Source organism: Arachis hypogaea, chromosome 18 (genome assembly GCF_003086295.3).
Source record: "Arachis hypogaea cultivar Tifrunner chromosome 18, arahy.Tifrunner.gnm2.J5K5, whole genome shotgun sequence".
Taxonomy (NCBI): domain Eukaryota; kingdom Viridiplantae; phylum Streptophyta; class Magnoliopsida; order Fabales; family Fabaceae; genus Arachis; species Arachis hypogaea.
Genome location: NC_092053.1, coordinates 12,241,204 through 12,252,247, shown reverse-complemented (window position 1 = coordinate 12,252,247; position 11,044 = coordinate 12,241,204).

Sequence of the window (11,044 nt, the reverse complement as noted above, 5' to 3'; positions counted from 1 at the left end):
TTGGGTTTATTATCAAGATTTCATGTATTAACAGAGTGTCTCTTGTTAACTTATAGAAGCGAACAATCATCACCAGTGAAGAAGTAAAAAACAAAGAAAAAGACATTGAGAACAACAAAAAAGTAAGCACTTCTTTGGATAGTATTTTGTGATAAAATTAATTTTTTATTTTTGATTCATACTTATTTTTTCCACCCAGAACACAATCCAAAAAGAAAAAGGTTGTTGTTGAGGATTCATCTCCTGAGCAACCTCAATCCTATCATGGGTATAGTACTTTGTAAAGCTATATTACCGTCTATCATCATGATTATATTTGTTAACATGTTCTTTTATGAATATACTGACAGATCTGAAATAGGAAGTGAAGATCTAGATGAATTGTTAAGGAAAAACAATGAAAATTCTGCTGCACAGGGGTATGTCTTGTTGGGGTATATATTTCAGATTTTAGCGTGTTTTCTTTGCTAATAATTGTTTCTTGTTTCGCAAGGAAAAGGAAGCTGACCTGCGATCGATGGAAGGTCACTATGTCTCATCTAAAACGTAAGAAGCTTTATTTGATAAAATCTTGTTATCATGATTTAACCGTATGATATTTTGTCTGAATAACATGAACTCTGTTTAGAATACCGGATGTAAACTTGGGAAGTGATGATCCTTCCTCTCAAGGACACACAAAACAAAGTAGCGTAAACAAACCGGCAGAGAGCATGTAATTTCTCTTTCAAATAACCGTTACTTTTGTTCTTTTATTACCTTCTACTTCTAATTCTTATATATTTTTTTTAGAAAAAAAAAGCCCTTTATTGTTTTATTCGAGAAAAAAAAGGCAGGAAAAAAAAAGCAAAAACTGTAAGTATGTAAGTTCTCAAAAAACAAAGTCTGTCTTTCTTTTGAATTGTTCGGGTGTATTTTTGACTTTCTTTGGGTGTATTTTAGGTTGAGTCTGGTTGAAGAGTCAGCCAGTGAGCCGGCTGATTCGAATATGATGATTGTAAGGGAAGAGACACCGTCCAAAGGACTTGCAATGTGAGTTTTTCAAGAATATTTCAACCTTATAACCTTTTTATTTTCAAAGGCATTGTTAACCTTTTATTTTTCTTCTTGTTTAGAGTTCCGATTCAAGTTTATCTACCAGTGTCCCAAACAACCACTGTGCCGGAATTTGAAGAAACACCTGAGACAGAATATGAACCAACCCCTCTACTACAAATTGAAGGAACTACAAAAACGTAAGAAATAGTATTGGGTGTATATTTGTTTACAGTTTGGGTGTATATTGGGTTACAGTTTGGGTGTATATTGCCCCTGAATAGTTTTTTTACGTCATGGTTAATTTTATGTGCCGTGCAGCACTCCTGAACCCCCCTCCCCCCAACAACTTGAAGAAAGCACACCCACACTTCCCCCAGCTCCATCTAAAATATAAGTTCATCAGAGTAAAATCAATGTTTTAGTTATCATCCGTATATTCTTATTCTTATAATATGTTATACATGATCACGCAGTAATCCAGCCCCAGAAGACGCTGCTGCGCTGATGATGATGGCACAGACAGCATCGTATGTTCCTAAAACAGATCCGATGCCATCATTCAGCCTTGGCTTCACTGATTCCAGCCAAGAAGAAACAACAACGCAGGAGGGAGCGTCAACACAAGATGAACACATGGCAAAAACTTCAAAAACCCCAAAACTGCTAGAACAATTAGAGGATCTGGTACATAAAATTGTAAGTGATGGGGTGACAAAAGAAGAAAAAAGTCCGCAAATTCCAAAGGAGAGTGGGGCAGAGAGTTTCGAGAAGTTTGAAACTCCTGTCAGGCCGAATTTAAATACTACTGACATGAAACAAAAATGCTACCACTGGGCTATACGAGTGAAATCCTACTCAAATGGGCTAACTGATGAGTTTGACAACATCTGCAGACTCCAAGTCCAAGATAGATACACTCTGTCAAAATTCCACCTTGCATCACTCGCGCCTAAAACGCATATAGAAGCTGAGGTAATATTACAACAACATTAATGTTTTTATCACTAAAATTAACTATAATCCTGATTGATGTAAAATTGTTTTCGACATCTTTCTCTAGATTGTCTTTGCCATGTGCTTCATCGTAAACCAACAAAATATTCAAAGGTTTCAAGAAGAAGTATACTGTCTCCCCCCTGATATTGTGGTAAGGGTTGCTTCAACGAATTTTGGGTGTATTTTTTGCATTCCTTAGGATGTATTATTTTTTTTACATTGGGTGTATTCTGTTTATTCATTTGGGTATATTTTCTGTGTTCAATTGGGTGTCAGTTGTTTATTCGTTTGGGTGTATTTTCTGGATTGATTTGGTTATTCTCAATTTTTGCAGAACATGGCCCTTGCAAATCATCCAGAGGGGGTGTTCTTACAGCCTAAAAATAATAAGCCATTCAGGGTGGAAGACTACCCAATGTTCATACCCTTCTTGGACCTTCAAAAATTAAAATCACATCGTTATGTAAGTTTTCATTTCTAAAACTACTTATTACCATTTTTTACTTATGTGCCAAATAAACTAAAACAGTGTTCAATCTGAACATATTTCAGATATTTGCACCTGTTTGCCATTCACATCATTGGTGGTTATGGGTCGCTGATACAAGAAAGAGGAAATTTTATATAGTGGACCCATTACACAACAAATCTCCTTCCGATGCGAGAATTGTGCTGAATACATTTGTTGTAAGTTGGTTCTGTGTTCTGTATTATATATATATAGTTGGGTGTATTTCTGTTTAATATAAGGGGCAACTATTAACTTCTTTGGGTGTATCCTTTTATTGAAATTATTCATGTATTACTGATTTGTTTTGTGTTTTAAGGGATACGTAATTTCACGAATTAAAGTATATGCTGGAGGAGAACCTCTGAAATCAAAGGACAAGGACAGGGAAATTGTAGCACCATACCTTCACATCTCGGGCCAAAAGACAAGGTATAAATCTTTCACTTTGAAAATTAAACTTTCCTATATGTAATTTGTAATTTATTTTTCTGTTTTCAGCTATGACTGTGCTATCTACGTAATGAAGTGGCTTGAGATATTTGAGCCCACAAACATTAAGAGGCGGAAGTATGAGTGGGACAATTGGACCCAGGTAAATATGTTTAAAACTAAATAACTCTGTATTACATTACTCAATTAACATGGTTGATTAAACAAAATATTCTTTTTTACTGTAGGACGAGGTGGACCACTTTAGAGTAGAATATGCTTCCTGAATTCTATTTCATGACATGAATCTAGACAAAGATGAAGCCATTAGGGGAAGTAATACAATCAGACTGTCCAAGCCATCCTCGTTGTTATTGAGTCCATATTGTCAGATAGATTCTCAGGATGTTGACACTGCTTAATGTAAATGTTATATAGTCTTGTAACAAATGGAAGACATGTTGTAAATATTTGACAATTATAATATAGTTTATTGTGAAATTTCTTTCAATAATTAAACTCTGTCTGCTGTATTCAAAATGTATGAATTACAGGTACGATAATATGAAGGAAAACATCAAATCAAATATACACCCATAACCTGCCATTTTTTACACCCAAAGAAAGTTGAATATACACCCTGAAATCTATCCCCCCCTGATGCTTTGTCCCTAAAACCCTTAACCCTAAACACTTAAAGCCTAAACCCTTACCCCCTAACCTGTAAACCCTAAAACCCTAAACCCTAATACCTAAAACCCTTAAACCGTTGTAAAAAAAAAAACAAACAGTATTTTATAACATAAAAACAAGATTCTGAAGTATATATATGTATTTATATGTAAAATGTGAATCACAAAAAAATTCACAAAAATACACCCAAAAGAACAGTGTTTTTACACCCATATTCTGTAACTATACACCCAAAGAGTTATCCCCTACTGCTGGTACCCTGAACTGATAATTCATAACATGTCCTTGATATTGGCTGAAATTTGAATGCACCACTGATGCAGCATCAAAGAGGTTTAATTGAATATAACAAACTCACATATTAGCTAAACTATTAACAAGAAAAATAAACTCAATCACCACAAATTTAAAGAACATCACTTTTACCTCGTTTAAACCTTTCGTTTTCTTCTTCTTTGTGGCATTTTCAATCTGTTTGTCCAACTTTGAACCTAGCCTATTTTTTGGACGTCCTCTTGTTCGAATCCTTGGGGGCTTTGAAGCTCGTTAACGGATTCCAAGTTGGTGTCTTCGTGAGATAAAGAAGATGTGCCTTTCCTTTTGGCTTTCAGTGATTCCATCTCAGCCATGACGTTATCGTACGCACGGTGCATAATTACAGTCAGCTCCTCTGATTCGGATGCAAATTCGCAAATATTTTGCGAATGAAAAACCAACTGGTCAAACCTCTTACTTCTTGGCTCCAACAGTAGCTCGTCGTGGCTGCTCTTGATGTGTGTGTGTCGCCTCTTTACCTTCTTGCTCCATCGTTCCAGTATATATCTAGGTAACACTTGGCTTACTTGTTCAAAGCTTAACACGCTTAGTGTGTGACGACACAGTATCCCTCTCGACTCGAATAATAAGCATTGGCATTTTACCTCGGCTGCTACTAAGTCGTAAGTAACCACAAACTTGATGAATATTGAGCTGAAAACTTGTTCTCCAACCTTATATACTGAATAGCCTAGAGCAAAATTCGTTAATCTAGTGATACAATTCGTCTTTCCTCTGAATTGCGCTTGGACTTCCCTAAACTTTTGATGAGTGTACACATATTGAAACTGAGCTTCAATGGAGGATTTGGTTGCACACGGTATGACCGTATGAAAATCTGCAGCATCTGATTCTCTCTCTGCTTGCTCCCTGCTTCCGAGGCAATTATCGTATTGTTTGACGAATTGAATAAGCGAGCTGTTCCGAGTAATAAACTTATTAAAAAATGAATGCATGCTCTCGCTCCATTGTGTGCTTCTCATCCCTGCCCAGAAGTGGTGATCCAGATAGATTGGAACTCATATATGCCGATCTTCATAGAGATCTGCATAATACACCCAAACACAGACTATAAATACACCCGATAAAAATTAAATTTACACCTCTGCTGCAGATTTTAACCCAACACTACCTGAAAGCCACTTGTTGTCCACAAGACCAAAATTTAGCAGAAAATCATTCCAATTCCTATCAAATGAGTCTTTGCTATGAGAGTTCCAAACAACTTGGCTCATTTCTTGTTCAATATTTGCATGTCCCTTGTACCCGTTTAATTTGCTTGGAATCTTCTTCATGATGTGCCAAATACACCAACGGTGAATTGTTGTTGGCATACAGGCCTCTAAAGCCCTTTTCATTGATGGGCATTGATCGGTGAGAAACCCTTTCGGAGGATTTCCTCCCATGCAATGAAGCCAACATTGAAATAACCATTTGAATGATTCAATTTCTTCGTTTATCATCAAAGAGCATCCGAGAAGTGTTGACTGACCGTGGTGATCCACCCCGACAAAAGAACCACAAACCAAATTATACCTGAAATAAATTACCATAGTGCAGAATGGAAAATCATTAGGTACACCCAACAAATGCTTTGTATACACCCAAAAATAGCCAATATACACCTCTGCTGCGGATTCATAAAAATACATTAATTTAGCATCATAAATAGGGACAGTTTGTTACTTGTTTGTATTGTAGGTGGTGTCAAATGAAATAACATCTCCGAAATACTCAAAGGCAACTCTACTTCTTGCATCGGTCCAAAAAGCCAACTTAATCGATTGATCCTTCTCGAGTTCAAGCTCAAAAAAGAAATTCTGATTCTTCTCTTTAATTCTTAACAAATATTTTCCAAATTCCTTTGCATCTTCTTATTCGGAAATATTCCGCACTTCCCTGGTAATGTAATTCCCCACGTCCTTTTTAATAAAATTTAACTCGCGGTGACCCCCAGCAGCTGCAACAAATGATTGGTAAGTTTTGCTTGGTCTGATACCAGCCTCCTCGTTATTCTCTATTGCACAACGAATGGACATGCTTAGTTCCCTGTGCTGTTTGAGCATCTCTGCTTTACTTGGATAGCAAGGGTGTGAATGATCCAGCACAACCTTTGAAATGATCCAAGCACCAACATCCTTCAATGTGTGTATATAAATTCTTGCAGGACAGTTTAAACCGGCTGTCGGATTCGTCTTTTCGGTCGGAGATATTTTAGATTTCTATTTTTCCTCTCTGCTACATGTAATCAATTGATTCTTAATCTTGTTTCCCTTCCTATTTGTGCTCCGAACTCTTGTAGAAAAACATGCAGCCTTGGCGTAGTTCCTGTAAAATTTTCTAGCATCTTCAAGGGTGGTAAAGGTCATTCCAACCTTTGAAACAAACTGGTCATCAACAACAGAGAGGCTACAGAATACACCATGTCAAAAACTATAAATACATCCAATCATTGCTAATATAATACACCCGAACGGCAACAACTCAACTAAAATGACAATAAAAGCCATAAATACACAGGCTGCAGAATACACCATGACAAAAAATAAAAATACACCCTATCATGTCTGATATAATACACCCGAACGACAACAACTCACCTAAAATAACAAAAAAAAACAATAAACTGTAAATAAACAGGCTGCAGAATACACCATGTCAAAAACTAAAAACACACCCAATCATGTCTGATATAACACACCCGAACGACAACAACTCAGCTAAAATAACAAAAAAAGCCATAAACTGTAAATACACCCACACTTCTCGAAAAAATACACCCAAAAAAGTTCTGATCTACACCCGAGCGTCTGCTATAAATTCCAGATAATTAATCACAACTAATACATTATATTTAATCCACAGATTTATGTTGACGCGTTAGTCTCACAGTCAATGTTCACGAATTATTCAGCTACAAATGCTATACAAATTACTGCAACAAAATTCAGAATAATCGTATGTAAATCAAACCTCAGGAACTTCGTTAGATTCAAATTCATAATCCACTTCGCCCTGATTCAGCTGACAATCTGAGGCTGAATCATCCATAATCTTCAAAACGAGTTCAAATTTTGATTTTAGAAAACAAAAAATCGAATAGAACGAAGCTGGAGTTACAAAGAGAGAAGAACGAGAAGAAGAACGAAGAACGAAATAAGGAGAACGAGCAAATCTAGAAATAAGGAAAACGGAGAAGGAAACAAATCTTTTAAATTTGGTAGTTATATATACGCGGGATCTTTATATAGCGCGTGTATTGGACGTAGACCTTGCAGCGCGTTTTTTGGGGTTTATTCGTTAATTAACTTGTAAAGCATACAAGCCCTAATGGCTTGTATGCAGAGCTTTTCTGTATTAATAATTTCAAAATTTAAATTTGAGGCTTATTTGTTAATTTAAAAATTACAAACTAACATCAACTTTGATAAATTTTAACCTATGTTGTAAAATTTTTTACCTGAAATTTTTTTTAAATATTTTTATTTTTAAATTTGTAAAATAACATAAAAATAATAAAATGATAAAGTTATATTTTTTATTATTTTTTATATTTTTAATAAAATTTTTAAAATAAAAATAAAAAATTTTCATAAAATCAAACTAAATTACAAACCCTAATCCCTAAACCTTACGCTTTAAATCCTAAATTCTCAAAAACATACCCTAAACTCTAACTCCAAATCTAAAATGCATCAATCCTAAATCATAAATTATAAATTACAAACCCTAAATACTCAATCTATTATAATAATAATAATAATAATAATAATAATAATAATAATAATAATATATTATTATTATTATTATTATTATTATTATTATTATTAACACCACTTTAACCCCTTGTCACAAGCATCAACTTAAGGCCACGCTCGACATCTCAAGTTCTCTCAAGAGCACCAAATAATAATAATAATAATAATAATAATAATAATAATAATAATTATTATTATTATTATTATTATTATTATTATTATTATTATTATTATTATTATTATAATTATAAATTGAGTGTTTAGGATTTGTAATTTAGAATTTATGATTTAAGATTGATGTATTTTAGATTTGGAGTTAGAGTTTAGGGTATGTTTTTGAGAATTTAGGATTTAAAGTCTAAGATTTAGGGATTAGAATTTGTAATTTAGTTTGATTTTATGAAAATATTTTTATTTTTATTTTAAAAATTTTATTAAAAAGATAAAAGTAATGAAAAATATAATTTTATTATTTTATTATTTTATTATTTTTATGTTATTTTACAAATTTAAAAATAAAAATATTTGAAAAAAAATTTTCATGTGAAAAAATTTACAACATAGATTAGGATTTATCAAAATTGATGTTAGTTTGTAATTTTTTAAATTAACAAATAAGCCTCAAATTTAAAATTTAAAATTATTAATATATTATGAAATTACAAAATTTGAAATAAAAATGTAGCAGAAATAATTTTAAAAATTGAAATTAAAAAATTTAAAATTTAAAATTATTTGTAACATAAAAAATTTAAGTTTAAATAAATAATTTTATTAATAATAATTTTTTAATTAAATCATTTAACTGTAAAAAAACACACAATAATTTAACACTACAAATATCATATTCCCAAAACATATTATACCCATAAACATTCAAAATATGGGTTTATTGTAAAATTAAATGTATTGTCACGTTTAAAAAAAAAAAAAAATTACCTTCCATAACTTAAACCCATCTCATTTCTTCTCAAAAATTGATCTGTTTTAGACAAAAAACCTAAATAACTAATCTTCATATTATATGCAAAATTGATGCTAATTAATTAAGTATAATTTAACCCACATTTCATGTCAATTTTGCAATATTACAATATTTGTCGGGCCAAATAGAGATCAATGCAAATACGTATTTCTTTCTTCTACTTCCATCCTATTTCAGCAGGTAAAAAAAAAAAAATTTGCTTCCGCACCGTAACATTACCCTACAAGTTATTCGTTCTACAATTTTTGTTGTTACTATTTAAAACACCTTAAACTCTGACCCAGAAAGAGTTATTAACGATAATGAATTTTGATAAATCTTGAAGCTCATGAAAATTATCCAATCTGGCCAATCATATCTATATGCTGTTTAGGGGTGGCAATGAGTAGGGTAGAGTAGGGTTTGGATCTAACCCTAACCCTACTCGCGAGTTGAGATTTTTATATAAATTTAACCCTATCCTACTCGTTCTTAACCCGCGGATATTCGACCCTACCCGCGGGTTACAAAAAATATACAATATTATTATATAACTTGATGATAATTTAAAATAGAACTGATTTTTATGTAAAAGAAAATATTAAATTATCAATTAATAATTTTCTTTTAGTAGCTAAGGATCTTTTACATTTAGTGAGAGGTCTTTGATTCAACATCCACTTAAAATATATTTTTATATAAGTATATAATATAAACATATATAGAGTGCGGGTTGGTCGGGTAGGGTTAAAACTCAACCCACATCCTACCCGACCCGCACGAAAATCCTACCCGCACCCTACCTCACCTGCTGCGGATCGGGTTGGCAACCCTACCCGAACGGGTAGGATCAAATTGAGTACCTGCGGGTAGGATATATATTGTCACTCCTAACGCTGTTATAGTGTTGTGTACTTTCACTACTTTGCTCCACTATTTTCATTAGTTTAATGTAGTGTAAAAATTTGCTAAAAAGAAGTCTCTATGAATTAATTCAACACTTTCTTTTATTTAATATATATTATTTAGTCAAGATCATTGACTAATTTTAATAAAAATAATAATTAAAATTTATTATTAAAATAATTTAACATGATATATCATTTTCACCTATGAAGATAATTTCATTAGAATAATCATTCTAATTTTATGTTTCTCAATTTGTTATTCAATTAGTTGGCGTGTGATATATATTCTATTGTTTTAGCTAAAGCAGTAGAAACAAAAACCCTGAGGAAGAAAGATTAGAGGGGGGGCATCTGTATGTCTTAACTTTTCTTTGTCTTTCTTTTTTTCTGGATTCTTAAGTACATAAACTTTTTGGTGGTCCTTAAAATACAGCACCCTTTCTCCAACTATTTGCACAAGTCATAGCAGAGTTAAAGAGGCTGTTCCTTTTGGCGGTGAAGGATAACCAAACAAGATCTCAATGATCAATACCTAGAGCTTACACACTACCATAAAAATTACTTTTAATAACAAATTTTTAATAATAATAACGTAATAATTACTATATGTGTTATTTAATTTATATTTTTATGATAATTATATATTTCTATCATTACCATATGGTTATTATATATTTTTTACGCTTATTAAAATCTTTTTATTAGTAATTATATTATTGCTATTAAAATCTTTTAGCAATAATACAATAAAAAATAAAATAATTAATGTTTAATTATCGATAAATATATTAGTAATTATTTTTATTATCGTAAAAAATAAAATAAATAACCGTTAAACATGTCTTTTCTATTAGTGACACTTATCTAATTAACCCTGTTGTTTTCTCCCCAGAAATAATGCAACAATCAGTTACTTTCATACCACTGTTATATTATGTTGCTGCTTTTTTATCCTTGAGTCAAAATTGTAAATATCTTCCATTGGATCTTAAATAATTGCGCTGTGGTCACAAATGCAGATATGACTACGATGGTCGTAATTACAGAATTTTTTTGCTGCACATTACAATCGTTGTAATGGGATTCCCTCCACCGGGGTTAAAATCTGGTGAATCGGTTAAATTATCTGATTTTAATTTTACGTTAAAAATAGTTAATTTTCTTAGAAAAATAATATTTTATATAAAATATTATTTTATTATATTTAATTCAACTCAGATTGAGCTTTAATTTGTTTTGATGACTTATTCAATTTTCAAAACTTTAATTACAACTCTAGTCCGATTAATTAAGTTGAGATTAAAAGAGAATGATAAGAGTTTAATGAAATAATCTCTTAACCAAAATATTTTAGTACAGATATCTTACAAAATCAGTTTAGGTTTGCTTCAAAAAATTGTATTTGAATTTAATTTTTTTTTTAATTTAGAAT